Below are 16,920 nucleotides of genomic sequence, written 5' to 3'. Positions count from 1 at the left end.
AACGTGCATCAGAATAAATCCGGCTTCACACTAGAAAATGCAAAACCGCACAGGATGGTGTAGCACATTCTGAGATGTACAAGCTTTAAGTTTCAACGTCCCGAGATGTGTATTTTGGTGGGCTGTAATTCATTTTCGCTTGTATGCATTTTATGGCTTTGCCTTTATTAAAGGACAAGTGAAGTGAGAGGGCCATGGAGGCTGCCTTTTTTTTTTTTTTAAAGGAGTTTTCGCGAAAAAAGTAGGCAGTTAAAAAAATGTGACAGATGACAGGATTTGGGCCAGTCCATCTTTTTAAGGGGAATTCTCAGGGCTTTCCAACAGCATTTCCTGAACAACAGTTGCAAAATCTAACTGACATAATAGTGTGCAAGTGATTGGGGAGGCCGGCTGGTATGTTGCTATTTTGGGAGTTAAACTGTTGTTCAGGAAATGCTGTTGAAAACAAAGAAAGCCCTGAGAATCCCCCTTAAAAAGATGGACTGGCCCAAAACCTGTCATCTGTCACATTTTTTAACTGCCTACTTTTTTCGCGAAATAACCCCTTTAAGCAATACCAGTTGCCTGGCAGCCCAGCTGATCCTCTGCCTCTAATACTTTCAGCCATAGACCCTGAACAAGCATGCAGCAGATCAGAGGTTTGTTATTACTGTCATATCTGACAAGATTAGCTACATGCTTGTATCTGGCGTGATTCAGACTCTACTGCAGCCAAATAGACTAGCAGGGCTGCCAGGCAACTGGTATTGTTTAAAAAGAAAAAAAATATGGCAGCCTCCATATCCTTTTCATTTCACTTGTCCTTTAAGGGCTCTTTCAGACTGTAAAGCAGAATGCACAGATAGACGCAAAGCATTTATATGCATATTTGAACGCGTTTTCAAACTCGTTCCATTACACTGAATGAGGAAGCACGTGCAGGTGACCAGAAATGCAGAATGGTGTGCTTAAAAACGAAACATAAAAAACACCCATGTCCTGTTTCCACTGTGTGTGGTTTCTGAACAGTATATGGACAGGAACAACGCATTAGAACTGACAGGCCATTGAAAATCATTGGGCCGTTTCCACCCAATTCATTTTTTCATGCACTTTAGAAATAAAATAAAAAAAACCCGACAAAGTAAATGTTCCCCACAACCCATGCGTTTGCCAGTTGATTAACATTGCGCTTGCCCTGGACAACATATTAAAAAAGAAGGTGCGAATTGTCTGGAAAACATGATCTGATCTGGAACCACTGCTCCAAATGAAGAAGCCCTTCAATACTGTGCAAGGTACATAAGGGCCTGTTTTACATGGCAAGAGCGATCCAGTTTTCAGACTGCAATTTTTGGGTTTCTTATTCAGGGTAGTTGAAAGGGATCTGAAATACATAAAAAACCTGGACCACTGGAAAAGAATGCTTGCATTAGTAAAAACCTGCCTTAAAGTAACCAAGAGATGACCGATATTAAAGATTTTTCCTTACCCGGGGCTTCCTCCAGCAACATAAGCACGGATGCACCCCTCACCGTCCTCCCGCGTGCCTCCGTTAAGCCATGATCAGCTACCGTTATTCAGCTCAGTTGGGCCCAATCTGAATCAGTGACATCAGCCGGGGTCTTTTGCGCTTCCGGCGACACTGAGCCCAATACCGGAGTTCATTGATGCTTACCGGAGGCACTCAGGAGGACGGTGAGGGACGCATACCTGCTTATGGGGTTGGAAGTTATGGGGTTGGAAATATCTGAGGTCTCTGGCACACTTTAAAACAAACCTGTGAAAAAAAATAAATAAAGATACTTACCCAAGTAGTGGAAGGCCTCTGGATAACTAACGTTTGTTCCCCCTTACAGGTTCTATTTAAAAGGACTTAACACTGGTTGTACGTGCACGCATTTCAACAAAAGCATTCATTTTGCAGGCCACAAGAGTGCATTTTCCCATAGGGAGCACATTTTAGCATTACCAATGATGCATGTGCACATGGTACATTTTTCAAAAACTCAACTGTATGGATGTTTGCATTTTCTTTTCAGTGAATCATTTGACTAACTGCATGGATTTACATGAAAACTCATAGAAACCTACACAAAAATAAAGAAAATCATTTTTGTAAAAAGCAGCATTTACCGCTTTAAGCAAATTGCTCATATATGCAGCTGTAAAAACATACATTTACATAAATGCATTAAAAGGTGTATAGTGTGACAGAGGGCTATAGGCCGAGTTAACTCTCCAAAATGCACAGGATTACGTAAACATTTTCACAAGCTTTTTCAGTGCACTGCAATGCATTTCTTGTGTGTTATACGTAGCAGTACATTTTCACATTCCTTTTCTAGTGTACTACAGGAAAATGTCAGCTAAACTGTCCAATGAAACCAATGCTGTGACATGGGAGTGTGCAGGTTTACTGCTAGTCGCTGGCTATCCAGGTGTATAAAAGACATAAGCTGCAACTGTGCACTTAATTACCGGTACTCATGAAGCAAGATGGGAAGTTTGTAGGCAGTCTGTTCTCTGCAAAGAGTACAGGTTCCAGGGTTGGAAAGTAGTACAATTTTAGCTTCAGTTAGCTTTGGAAAAATCTTATCTGACCGTACATTACAATTTAAGGTTTAAAACTTGTTGAATTTCACCCGAAGTACATACATTAAAAAGAAAAGAAGGAAAAAAAAAAAACAAAGTCCAAGATATTTTTTTTTCTCTATGACAAAAGCCTTCAATCCCCCTTTCACTGGTCATTCAAAAAGATGTGGATAAAAACTAGTCCACATACACATTATGTTATCAGTTATGTGACTGCCACTGGTCTAGTGAAGGTTTGCCACCTTCTGGGAGGGGCGTGGCTAAGCAGAGTCAATTGTGACACGGGAGGGTATGGGGATGAATCCAATTAGGAACTGATTGATAATGTGATTACAATGTTGCCTGTATAACTACAGTTATGCTTGAAAGGTCCTGGTGACCTAGCCAAAGAGACTTCAGTCCACATAACTGGGCAGACATGGTGCGGTTTGCACAACAGGGTAAACACAGTCACTTGTTTCGTCATCCTGGCCATTCAGCAGCCATGCAGATAGCGACAAAGGAAGGAAGCTGTATGCCAACAAGAGTTCTACATAATCTTGTTTTTCTCCACTTCATTTATCGTTAAGTACATGGGAATGTGTAGGGTGACATTCTTGCCTAGCGGTGCAAATTGTTTGCCTTTCTCCTAATCACACAGCCGATAAAGCCAAAAAGCAGATAATTGCTCTGAGACAAGAGTACGCTTTTCAGAATCCTTATCTTCTATTTGTTAGTTTCCCTCCTGTACACTTATTACTCATTTTAGGTAAGCACTGATGTTTGAGAAAACACTGCACCCAAAAAGGCAAACTTCATTGTTTTGTAGTCAATCTTATTTCATTTTATTTTGAAGACCCAATAAAGCCTCCCTGATTATCGATAGATAATAAAAGGTGGGTAAGGCTCTGCTCCCTGCCTGCTCTCTACTTATCGATTATTAATTTTATGAATAGGAGCCATTCACACTTGTCACGCTGCATCAGATCCGCATGGGATCTGATGCAGTAAGCGGACCACACTTCTGTTCAGTCGGTGATAATCCCGGCAGGCGGATGCATTCACCATACAGCCTATGGGTGAGCGCATGTGACCCGAGCTCCAGCCGGACCATCACAGTTGGCACTACACTGTCCACTCCAGCTGGCAACACGTGATGTGGAAGTGTAGTGGGAACGGAGCCTAAGGGACTACGACATTTGTCACACAATTTTCATAGTCTGCGCAATCATTCCCCAGAATTCCCTCGGGAAAAGTCTGCAATGTGACCCAGAGATCTTCATAACAACTGGCAGCTGCTAAGAGAGTGGGAGCTGCTTTCCTAGTCTCAGAGTTTCACCTGACCCCACCCAGCACAGAGCAGATCACAGTAAAGGTGCCCATACATTAGGAGATTTGAAGCCGCAATCGACCAACCGATAATCGAATCAGGAGAGAATGGAGTCAATATCGAGCACAGAAAGAGAACTCAACCAACAATTGGGAGAATTGCGCAGTTTCATTAATCATGCATGCTGCAAGATATCGGTTGAACGAGAATAAATCGAGTGATGTATGGGCACAATCAGCCAATCGCCGTGCACCCGTGTACTGTACTAGTAAGCCAATCGACCATGGTGGGCGACAAATAGTCGATTTTCTAGAGTATGTCGCATGTAATGTATGGCCTACCATCCGACTCATCACCGATCGACCAACTATTTTTAGGTTGATAGTTCTAGCTGGTCAATTCTACATAGCCTGATCTATGGGCACTTTAATAGATTTGATTAGACATTAGAGAGATCCCTCCATTGGTTGATTGACCCCCCCCCCCCCCACCCACACACACACACACACAAAAAAACCCACATCGCTGGATGTAGAGGTACCTTAATGGTTTGAAACCAGCATTGCCAATGCATCTCTGCAATAGGGAGGAGAGTGAACGTTGACGCGTAAAGAGAGATGGTCTTGCAGTGAGCGAGAGGCTAGGGCGATGCAGGCACGGGTCAACGCTCCTAAGTCACCACCTCCCTTCCAATGTGTTCTATGCTGCTTTCCATCTTCTACTCTTCTACCCTAAGAGCTGAAGTTCTGGCTTAAAAGCAGGGCTGTGGAGTCGGAGTCGGAGTTGTGGAGTCGGAGTCGGGCAATTTTGGGTGCCTGGAGTCGGAGTCGGGAAAAAATGCACCGACTCCGACTCCTAATGAATTTGTAACTGTAATTAAAATAGAAAATATGATAAAATGTTCTATTTCTCAGATAATAGTCATTAAAAATAATGTATATATACAGTATATATACAGTAATAGCTGTGCTTAGTCCACAAAAATGAAATAAACCAATCAAAATTAGTTACTTGTGCTGCTTCAATAAAGCAGTCCCCGTATTTTTAAGGTCAGATATACATATCTGATTGTGACTGTATATATGATGTGTACACAGGAATCTCTTATATATGTTACGGCCAGAACCCGAAGTGTGGCCACTTCTAGTTCTGGCCGGCCACTTCGGGTTCTGGCCGGCCAATATGCGAAGTGGCCGCAGCGCAGCGGCCAATGTGAGAAATGGAATGTTTACGGCCGTCTCGCCGCGGCCAAATTGATGACAAACTTGCTTAATTTTAATTAAATGTAGCCGGCGGCAATGTCAGAATAGATGAAGCCGCCGGCTTTCGTGCACTGCCTCTCCCCGCCTCCCATACAATACGTAGCAGCCGGCGGGGACATGCAGCCGGAGAGTCGTTCGTCGCAGCAGGGGCAACAGAGCGGGGGAGGCTGCAGACATCGCTTCTGCCAGCACCCGCTCTGCAGGAACGGCAGGATTCCCCTGCCGCGACGAACGACTCTCCGGCTGCATGTCCCCGCCGGCTGCTACGTATTGTATGGGAGGCGGGGAGAGGAGGGAGGGGGGAACGGGGAGAGGCAGTGCGCGAAAGCCGGCGGCTTCATCTATTCTATGACATTGCCGCCGGCTACATTTCATTAAAATTAAGCAAGTTTGTCATCAATTTGGCCGCGGCGAAACGGCGTCAACAAAACATTTCTCACATTGGCCGCAGCGCTGCGGCCACTTCGCATATTGGCCGGCCAGAACCCGAAGTGGCCGGCCAGAACTAGAAGTGGCCACACTTCGGGTTCTGGCCGTAACATATATACTAAATAACATCTATGCTGTAAGAATAAAGCCTGATGTGTAGCTGTGTCACTAATAGAGATGGTCAATGAGATGGAAATAATTCTGCATTGATGCTGATTTATGCAAATGTATGCACTCCCTTTGCTGATGAAATCAAATAATTTGATATGTTGTTAAAATTTGGTTTGGTGACTACAAATTAAAGGGTACCTGAGACGGATGAATAGTAAAGTTTTATACATACCTGGGGCTTCCTCCAGCCCCCTTCAGGCTAATCAGTCCCTCGCTGTCCTCCACCACCCGGATCTTCTGCTATGAGTCCTGGTAATTCAGCCAGTCAGCGCTGTCCGGCCGTATGCCGCTCCCACAGCCAGGAACATTCTGCACCTGCGCAATAGTGCTGCACAGGTGTAGTATGCTCCTGGCGGCTCAAGTACCTGGACTCATAGCAGAAGATCCAGGTGGTGGAGGAGGACAACGAGGGACTGATTATACTGAAGGCGGCTGGAGGAAGCCCCAGGTCTGTATAAAAAAAAAACTTTAATTTCATCTGTCTCAGGTTAACTTTGTTACACAGTAGTACTATACTCTACATATGCACTCCCCACAGAGCTGCAGGGAATCCACTGAGAATGCTGTGCACATTGAACACAGAGGTGCTGTCTATCACCCATAAACCTGGTTCAGATTGTGCATGAAGAATGTGTAATAGAGGAAGAATCTCCTCATTCCCCTGCAGAGCACCTGCACATCATTCTTACATGTACCCACACTTACATTGCCTAGGGCCTGATAGATGTTCTTTGCTCCGGTTTGTACCTTTTACAAGTACTCTTGCCAAGGACTAGTTTTAGTCTAAAGGGAATAAATATAGTAGTCTACATATCCTTATCACTTCAGTTGTCTTGTAAAATTCCTAAGCGTTGGCAATTAAAAGACGAATTTCATGTTACATACTTTTAATCAACAAAATTGTAATATGCAAATTAGAGGAGTCGGAGTCGAGGAGTCGGAGTCGGTGGAATCCTAAACTGAGGAGTCGGTGGATTTTTGGACCGACTCCACAGCCCTGCTTAAACGGGCGTAAGTACAAGATGATGGAATGCACTGCAGCATAGAATGAATTGGAAGGGAGGCAGTGGCTTCTGCGAGGTAACCCCCACATACACAGCTCTCACCTCCCGAATACTGCAGGACGATCTCGCTGGTTTGCCACACTGTTCTCACTCAGGTCTACTCTGCAACTCTTCCCTGTTCAGTGTATAATAAAGTTTTTTGGTTTTTTTAACCACATTTTATGAGTTAGTCAGTGTTTGCACATTGCAAAATCGCTCAGTAGCCAGTCTGACGTCTTATGTTTAAAGCTTAATCCTAGTGAAAGGTGTAAGCATGCCAAAGACCACAATGTCTTGAGGGAATATAATATTTATAAAGTGCCAACATATTACACAGCGCTGAACATTAATTTAGGTATATATATCATTTTTTTTTTATGGGGGGTGCTAATCTTAAACTGCACTACACTTTTAAGTACAGTTGAATTCCATTGAGCCTTTATCAGTGAGATCAAACTACACATTGGCTAGACATAACAGCACAGATGCAGTGATACAAGTAAATATAGCTTTTTTTTTTTTCTCTCAGGAGTGTAAAAAAAAAAATAGGAAAAACACACACATTCCTCACATAGCACAACTGTCACTGGCTTATTGTGAGGGGGGAAACATGCTGAAACCAAGAGCCATTGCGTGACTTAAGTGGAGAAGAACTGCCTACCTCAAGGCAACTCCTGTTTATTCATCCTGCTAAACCAACTAACAGAGAAAAGCAAATCACCCAGCATCCGTTTTTCCTCACTCTGGCAATCTTCCAGGAAACAGGATACAACTGGCCGAGTATGCCAAAGGTTTTCTTAACACGCCTGCCAAATATTCGTGGGCCGTTGACGGACTTACTGCTTAGAAGGGTCAAGAACCTCATAATTAGGGGCGGGGAGGGGATGTGCGCTATTAGCACTAGACACAAACTCTTCGGATGATATAAATAATGCCTGTGGGGCTGAGAAAGCGGAAGATGAGCCGTTTTCATTGCCTGCAGATATTAGTATTCTTTTAACTGAGACATACGAGACCTTCACATCAAGGCATTACCTGGAAGCACTCACTCGAAGCATGAGGAGAAAACTTTGGCCCATTAGCAAATCGAGTAAACTTTGTTTCCAGGTCTGTTTAATGGAAACTAACTTTAAAAGCAGTATATTGTTCCTACATTTATTTTTTTTAAAATCGCTTTGTAAATTGTATCTTGTAATTTTAAAAACAAAATCACAGGGATTTGATGACCAATGCACAGCCCAGCCTTTGTTGTCGCATACAGATGCCCTGTTTTCCTACCAGTCTATAGTTAGTGAATTTTCTACACGTTTCCTGCTTCCATGCCAAAATAGCAAGCAAGTACACCAAACACACTGAATGGGTATTGCTGGTTTCTGCAATACTACACAGAAGTCTAATCAGGCCTTACACAACCCACATCCACCTAAAGCCAGCCCAATCCCAAAAGCTAGTCATACACTGGAAGATTATCACCAGATGTTCCAAAATGTAGAAATCCCTTGCCAATCAGAATTTGATTATATTGCAATGAATTCCTGCTTTCCAGAGCAAATTTAAAGATGACCTGTAACCAAGGATTGAACTTCATCCCAATCAGTAGCCAATAATACCCCCTTTCCGATGAGAAATGTTTACCTTTTCTCACATAGATCATCAGGGAGGTCTGTGTGGCTGATACGGTGATGTCAGGATCTAGGTCCTGACAGTCTGTCTGTGAGCCTAGTAGCATTATGGTAAATAACTGCTATTCCCAACTGCCAAGCAACCAGTATATCCCTTGGTGCATATGTATATCTATTAAAAAAAAACTCCTTAAAGGCGATAACAGTGTTAGTGGGTGTCTGTGGTTATAGATAATGGCAGTTGGTGCTGTCAGGTTTTTTTTTTCATGTGTGATGGCAGTATAGATGATTACGTGCAGGCTGAATGAGGATCAAACTGCATGGCGAATATCAGGTCTTGAGCTCTGTTCTATTTTTTTAACTTCCCACTTTGCATTTTATTGATGTATTATTTTACCCTTTTTGCTAAAGTTCCTCTTTAGCTCAACAGTTATCAGCAGAAATCTCCTAAGCATAGGTAAAAGTGCAAGACTTAATCTGCCCAATGCAGTGCATCGCTATGTGCAATCAACTCCACCTTTGCTACCCACTGCCATCACATGGAGACTCCCAACATTCTCAATCAGATGGTCAATCGATAAACTGTACAAAATGCAGATTGATTGGATATGCTGGAGCAACAGATAACTGGCAGATTCAATTAACTTGACTGTATTGGAAATGGTTTAGAAAAACAGTGCATGTCTGCATTGCATGCACATCTGTGCTGCATGGAGCCGCCTGTCTTCGGTAGCACTCAGGGACTCAAGTGCTCCTGAAGGTTTCTGAAAGACCCCGAAGACATATTCAGCCAGATGCTTGTATACATGGAATGGGGGTGACAGCGCTTTAACGCGGAGACAGGGAAGGATCAATAGGATCCACAGACTTCCCTCTCCAAAGTACAGGGTAGGCCATTTATATGGCTACACCTTAATAAAATAGGAATGGTTGGTGATATTAACTTCCTGTTTATGGCACATTAGTATATGGGAGAGGGAGAACTTTTCAAGATGGGTGGTGACCATGGTGGCCATTTTGAATCCAACTTTTGTTTTTTTCAATAGGAAGAGGGTGAAAAAAAAAGTTGGATTCAAAATGGCCGACTTCAAAATGGTCACCACCCATCTTTAAAAGTTTTCCCCCCTCACATATTAATGTGCCACAAACAGGAAGTTAATATCACCAACCATTCCCATTTTATTAAGGTGTATCCATATAAATGACCCACCCTGTATGTACGGTATCTGCCCTTTCTATTTGTCCTCGCTTCAGTCCTACTTTAACCACTTTGTCCTCCCTGATGTATAAAAACGACAAGGACGACATGCGTGCTCCCGCGGCCGATTGCGCGCGTGCACACGCACTCCCGGCCGCGGATTCGGTAGCCCAGGAATCAATGAATCGGGCTATGGTGCCCGATCACTGATTCCTCTCCCCCGCAGAAAAAGCGACAGCTTCTCTCGGAAGCTTCGCTTTTTCTGAGTCTATGTCCCTCTAAGCGTACATTGTACGCTTAGAGTGACGTCATGTAAACAAACTCATCTTGTCAACTTGCCATCTTGTTGCCAAAGAGTAAAACTACACCTAAAAGTAAAAACAAAATTACACTACACAAATTTTTCCCTAAATAAAACACTATTTACTTCCCACCCTCCCAAAAATACCCGCATAAAATGTTTAATAAAAAAAAAAAAAAAAAAAAAAAACCTTACAATAAAAAACAAAACAAAACACATATTTACCTAAGGGTCTAAACTATTTAAATATCTATTTAAAGATGAAATATTTCTATATATTTTTTTTTTTATAAGCTTGTAAATAGTGATAATGCAAAACGGGAAAAATGCTCTTTTATTTCCAATTAAAATATTGTCGCCATACATTGTGATAGGGACATAATTTAAATGGTGACATAACCGTGACACCGTGAAATGGGCAATTACATTACGTGGGTTTTAATTATGGAGGCATGTATTATTTTAAAACTATAATGGCCAAAAACGGAGAAATAAAGTGTTTCCGTTTTTTTCTTATTCTTACTGTCAAAATGCATTTACAGTAAGGTAGCTCTTAGCAAAATGTACCCCCCAAAGAAAGCCTAATTGGTGGCGGAAAAAACATAGATCAGTTCATTGTGATAAGTAGTGATAAAGTTATAGGCGAATGAATGGGAGGTGAACATTGCTCGGATGCATAAAGTGAAAACGACTGGGAGCTTAGGTGGTTAAAAAGGGACGGTCCAGGAAAAAAAAAAAAAAAAAGTTCAACTTACCCGGGGCTTCCTCCAGCCCCTGGGAGCATTTGTCCCTCGCCGCATCTCTGGTGTCCCGGGATCTACTCCGGTGCCGACCTCGCCAGGTCGTCATCTTTTGCACCTGCAAGAGCGCACAGCAACTTTTTGTTGTAATGGTTTGTTGAATTGAACATTTGACCATTTAAAAAAATCTTGCAGTTTATGGCCTGCATAAAATCTGTGCCAGCCTTGAGTGGTGACGTTTTTATGCACAAAGCATTACATTGTATCCGCAGTTTCCACACAGGAACAAAACCTTTTTGTTTGGTCTCTGAAGATTTCAAAACTCTTTACGAGCTTAACGGATCAAAATAAGGAAAAACTACAGTATTTACAAATCTGATTATATTACCGCCAAAGCTTGAAAATATTTGCCCTAAAATGGTGTTATCCTTAAAGCCCAACCCTTTAAAAACAAAAAATGTTTTGAACTAAGTGGGTTATACTGTACCCTCTTATAACTGGGGATGATTGCTCTGTATTGGAAATTTGGATTGCTCTGTTCCAGATGATCCGGAACAGAACAAGAATTTGAGCACTGGGGATCGTGGTCAGAAACGGTTTAACTCACCCTTGACCCTGCCTCCAATGCGCTGCTCTCCATGATGCATTCTAGCTCCCAGCTACTTCCTCCTTTTGTCTGTGAAGGAAGAAGGACAGAGCTGGAATGCATTGTGGAGGGCAGCGCACAGAGGTGGCATCAAGGGTGAGTTGACATCATCCTGCCCCCAGCCTGCGATCAGCAGTGCTCAAATTGTTGTCATTAAGTAGGAAATGGTTATAACACTTTAACCCTGTGTTATAACCCCAAACAAGGTAATTTTTCTCTCACTTCCTATAAAAGGTATGAAGGTCCTGTGAACAGGAACACTGGCAGTCGCTCATGAGAATAAGCACAGTAATACATTTGTTGCAGTCTCTTCAGCTATTCCGGAGATTACCCAGTTTCTCAAGAAACGAGGAATGTTTTCAAGGACACAGAATGTAATAAAAATCTGAAATGTCCAAAATCAGAGACCATTCAGACTTATAAATATGTATGAATATTGTCGCCCACAGGGATCTGGGCTTGACCCTTTGGGTGACAAAATGTCGTCGAGTGCTGTACTGATGCTTCACTAGTTTAGAGGCTGTTGATGCATCTGTTGCTATGGATGCATGACAGAGGTTTACGGCTGGTGGAATGAGGAGGGGAACAATGCACTCAGGGGTCGGTCCGACCTTGCTAAAGAACTGGCTTGGCTCCTGTACACAATAGATTCTCGCTTGAGGCAATCCTCTATGGCTGCCTCGGGCAAGTCTTATCCAGCAGGTGTACGTAGTTTTAGTATCCCATACACTGTTGGTTCTGTACTGACAAACAGGTTCTGTTCCCAGAGGCAGTTTGTAACTTCAGCACGTTTTGTACATACTGTGTATGTGCGGATAAAAAAAGTTTTACCTCTTGATTTGGATACCAGGGCTGTGGAGTCAAAGCAATTTTGGGTACCTGGAGTCGGTGGTTTCAATGAACCGAGGAGTCGGAGTATTTTTTAACCAAATCCATAGCCTTTGTAAAAATTAGGCTAAGGAGTTGGAGTCAAGGAGGCGGAACAATTTTGGGTACTTGGGAGTCGGTGGTTTCATAAACTGAGTCAGAGTCGGATGATTTTTGGACCGACTCCACAACCCTGTTGGATACATTATAAACCATGGTTTTTGGTTATTTTCGAAGTGTTTTACTGTTCTGTAAATAAAAAAAAATAAAAATACTTACAACAGTATATACTACACTGTAGCATGTAACAAACATCTAATAAAAATGTACTGAATATTTTGTACAGAACAACTTTATATGTATGAGCTTTTTGTAACCCGTGTGTGATCTGTAATAAAGTTTTATAGTACCAGTTCAGCCAAGAGCATGCAGCACGCATGAGGGTCCCATACCTTTGATATACCTATATTGTGGTCTGGATTAAACAGCCTGCCCGCGTAATCCTCTGTTTATCAAGTACCCCCCTCTCCAGCCCCGCATGAATAGCCTCACCTAGACATGAACTTGACCATTGCATGAAATTTGTTGCATGTATTTTCTTTATTATGTATACTTCCTAGCCTTTGATGAAGCAGCCCTGAGTCATGAAATGTGCATGAAGCAAGGTGTGCTAAACAATATCATCTGGACTGGACTCTGGATACTCTGACAGATAAAGACTTTATAGGCCATCTGCTTTATGGCAGTGATTTACTTTTATGATTGAACTATATGTTGAGTGGATAGAATCATACAGCAGCACTGAAGCCATGCCTTTAACTGCATATTTTAATATTGCACATTTTAGTTACAGGTTACACTCCTAAAGCCTTACTATATGGCTGTGTACTACTTATGGTCTATCACACAGTACTTGATTCAGTAACCACTGTTTTTGACATTGCTTTCCCATCGTAAGGAAAAAAAAAAAAAAAAAAAAAAAAAATATGGAGGGGGAAAAAAAAAAACGAACAACCCCCCCCCCCCCCCACACACACACACACACACCCACCCAAAAAAAAAAAAAAATCCCACCACACCCCTTTTTAGCATCTGCACATGAAAGGGAACTATCAAGATATTTTATTCATATTATTAACTTATTTATATAGCGCCGACATAATGTGCAACACTGTAGAGAGTATATATTGTCTTGTCACTAACTATCAGAGGGGCTCACAATCTAGCAGTCAAGAAGTGCATCTGAAGTGCCCAATTCCAAGCTATGTACATTTTGCAAGCTGGAAAAAGTAATAACCATCTCCAGTCTGGCATCTATTCATCAGCCTACTTCGGCTGTCACATGGTCACACTCACTGTCTGCATTCAGGAAGTAAGAGACAGAGCAGCAGTAGAGTTTAGCAAGTGTACTTCACCCATGAAGCAAAAAGGAGTCTGTCCACCATATTGCTTCTAAACACAGTTTAGTCACATATCAGATAGTTATTAAAATGTACTTTTTTTCAGAAGCCTTTTCAGGCAACCAGTAAAGGGCACAGACAAGCATGGCTCTGTATAAATCTAAAGAATTAAATAGCCTTGAAGATTTGGTGGACTGTTCCACCGTTTATAGAGTACTCCCTGTGAAAAGCACAGCTCAGCTTAAATAAAAAAAAACAAAACACTTAAAGTGGACCTGAACTCCTGCATAGGACAGAAGGAAAACAGAAATGCACCCTGTATGAATTGAGAGTTTAGCCTGTCATCCCCCCCCCCCCCTCATCTGTGACTGATCACAAGTGTAATTTGATCTCTCAGCTGTGTCAGCTCAGGAAACTTGGCAGAGCAGCAAATTTGTTAACAGGATGTTAACCCTATGTTTGCTGAGATTGGCACCTGCAACAGAGGACCCCGGGACATAGCTGCCAGGGGCTGGAGGTAAGTTTAATTTTTTCCCCTTGGATGTGTCCTTTAAAGGGAAGGTTCAGGCACAGGCATAAAAAAATAAAAATCCAAATCCACTTACCTGGGGCTTCCTCCAGCCCGTGGCAGGCAGGAGGTGCCCTCGGTGCTGCTCGCAGGCTCCCGGTGGTCTCCGGTGGCTGACCCGACTTGGCCAGGCTGTCGGCCAGGTCAGGCCTCTTCTGCGCTCCATTGTGCATCCCACGGCGGCGCGCTGACGTCATCGGACGTCCTCCGGGCTGTACTGCGCAGGCTCAGTAGTTCTGAGCCTGCGCAGTCCAGCCCGGAGGACGTCCGATGACGCCAGCGTGGAACGCACAATGGAGCCCTGAAGAGGTCCGACCGTCGGGCACCGGGAGCCTGCGGAGCGGCGCCGAGAGCACCTCCTGCCTGCCACGGGCTGGAGGAAGCCCCAGGTAAGTGGATTTGGATTTTTGTTTTTTTATGCCTGTGCCTAAACCTTCCCTTTAAGCAATTTTTATGTTCTATTCACTGGCCCTTTAAATAGTTTCAGTTTGAAATGGGAGGTTTCACATTTATTGCATGGGAATAGGATTGCACCTGTATTGCTGAACCAGTTCTCCATGGGGTTCCTTCTATGAAGAAACCTCACCTTGTTTTGTGCGGGGAGATAGAAAGTTCTATAAGGTCACGACAGGCACCTGGCAAGCGTGGAGTAAATATCAGTTTAGTGTTCAAAGAATACATAAGTTCAAGGTGTAAAGCGCAGCAGCATGTAATAAGTACACACTTGTACTTATGTTGGGCTGAAATAACTCTGCTCATTACGAAACAAAAGGCAAATAGTGCAGGCACCATAACAAATCTTATAACCGGTCTGTTCACTGCTTCAGTTACAGTTGTTGACTGTCAGGGCCCATTCACACTTTGGCGATTAGTGGGTGTTTACCGCTAATTGCCGATCGCTAGCACTTTGTTAACTATATGGCAGTGATCTCACTGCCGTGATCGCCGCCGATTTGCAATTAGCGCTGAACGCAGCATTTTTTCCCATTTGAGCGATCGCAATGTATTTCAATTGCGATCGCTCAAAAAAACGAGAAAATGTACAGTGAAAAATGTGATCATCGTGTAAAAAGCACCATAGCAAAATGCTAACGCTAATTGCTAGCGTTTTGAGCTTGTAAGTTAGAGCCCCTTTCTAAATACTGCATTTTTCGGACTATAAGTTTAGAAGGCAAAAATCAAGGGGGGGATACTAAACTTGGTGCATATATGGTTCAAGGGAGTCTTCTGGAATTTTCTTCCACAGGAAGTAGTTGGGGCAAATTCAATATCTACACTGAGGAGGGCAAGGAAGTCTTCCTTGCATTGAAGGACATCCACGACTATATTACGAGGCAATTTCTATCAGTGTTGATCTAGGGATTTTATATAAATGCTATTTGGAATGTTTTCCCTTTTAAAGGCCACTGATCCCAAGTTTTGTAAGGGTTTTTACCTTCTTCTGGATCAACTGGAATATGTGCAGGTGCAGGACAGTTCATATTTTTGGTTTCTGGTTAAACTTGATAGATGAATGTCTTTTTCAACCGAACTATTTTAGTCTACTATTCCTTAACTTGGGGCACATTCCATCCCCTTTTTTGGCCCGGAGCACCCATCTTCCTCATCACAAACTTCCAGAGCTGCTAGCTGTTCTCTTCTCAATAAAGTCAACTCTCTCATCTATGCATTCTGAAGAGCATGGAGATTCAGAGCAAGCAGAGTCAGAGGTAAATGGCAACACTGCTTACAAAGCCCACTTCTAACTTATTCAGTTGGGCCACGGTAAGTGACATGGCAACATTTTTAAAAAGATTTTGCAAAATCCACTCATCTGAAAGGCACAAACGGTAACACCAGGGCTTACTAAGCTGTCAGATGGTATATTTAAATCTTTAAGCACGAAAAACAAAAATGCCCATGTGTCTGGATAAGTTCCAACCAGAATACTGTAGGTAGAAAAAAAAAACAGTTTTGTAAAAAAAAAAAAAAAAAAAAAAAAAAAAAAAAAAAAAAAAATGTAATACCTTTGTTTTTTCCACCTACATAATTTATTTGGCTAACACGGTACAGAAACATTTTTACTACTATAACCAGAATACTGAAAATTCTACTAAATCAAAATGACTTTGAAACCTGGATGGATAATTTACCAAGGCACAGACCCCAGGGAAAAATCCCCTTTATATGCATGACAGATTGCCCAGCAAGCTCATGGTGAAGAAGAACCCCTAGGAGTCAGGAAGGGGCTGAAAGAGACTACAAAGCCTACCGTATTTTCCGGCGTATAAGACGACCCACCAACTTTTCAAGTTAAAATATAGAGTTTGGGATATACTGTATTTGCTGTAAAAGACTACCCCTCTTCCAACGCACACCAAATAAAGACTTCATATACTGGGGCTATGTATGAACAGATACTGGTGCTGTACCCCAGTATATAGGCGATTGACTGGTTGGATTGGTCAGCTCTCCCTTTGTATCAGAGCGGTATGGAAGAATACATCGCCCTATGCCCATAAAACACACCTCTTTCACCTGTCTGGTCCGCCCTTGTACCCTATTTACCTCCTTCTCTGCCTCTCAGATCTCGCACATGTGCGCCTGCGCCGCTTTACTACAGTCCTCAGCAGCGAGATCTGAGAGGAAGTAACAGGATATGGCGGGCCAGATGGGTGGAAGAGGCATGTTTTATAGGCACAGCGTGATCGCTTTCTTCCATACCCTGGGCATCCCAGACTTTACATCGTGAGTGGTGAGCTCCCCCCAGCATATGCGGTGACCGCCGAATCTCCAGCACTCAGTAATTAA

The 16,920-nt window shown here is 42.8% G+C and overlaps 1 protein-coding gene across 2 annotated transcripts in view; it reads right to left on the bottom strand.

Annotated features, from left to right (window-relative positions):
* Window positions 1–16,920, bottom strand: part of LGR4 (leucine rich repeat containing G protein-coupled receptor 4) — a 155,812-nt gene that overhangs the window by 67,424 nt on the left and 71,468 nt on the right. Inside the window, exon 1 of one of the 2 annotated variants that reach the window (XM_068261173.1) lies at window positions 8,424–8,504. The exons of the other annotated variant lie outside the window; for it this stretch is intronic. The gene's annotated coding sequence lies outside the window, so the exon portion shown is untranslated. Of the gene's footprint in view, window positions 1–8,423; window positions 8,505–16,920 lie in introns of those variants that run through there. 2 annotated transcript variants of the gene reach the window in all.

Source organism: Hyperolius riggenbachi, chromosome 11 (assembly GCF_040937935.1).
Source record: "Hyperolius riggenbachi isolate aHypRig1 chromosome 11, aHypRig1.pri, whole genome shotgun sequence".
Classification (NCBI taxonomy): Eukaryota; Metazoa; Chordata; class Amphibia; order Anura; family Hyperoliidae; genus Hyperolius; species Hyperolius riggenbachi.
The sequence above is the reverse complement of the archived record's forward strand: the minus strand, read 5'-3'. Positions and strand labels throughout refer to the sequence as shown.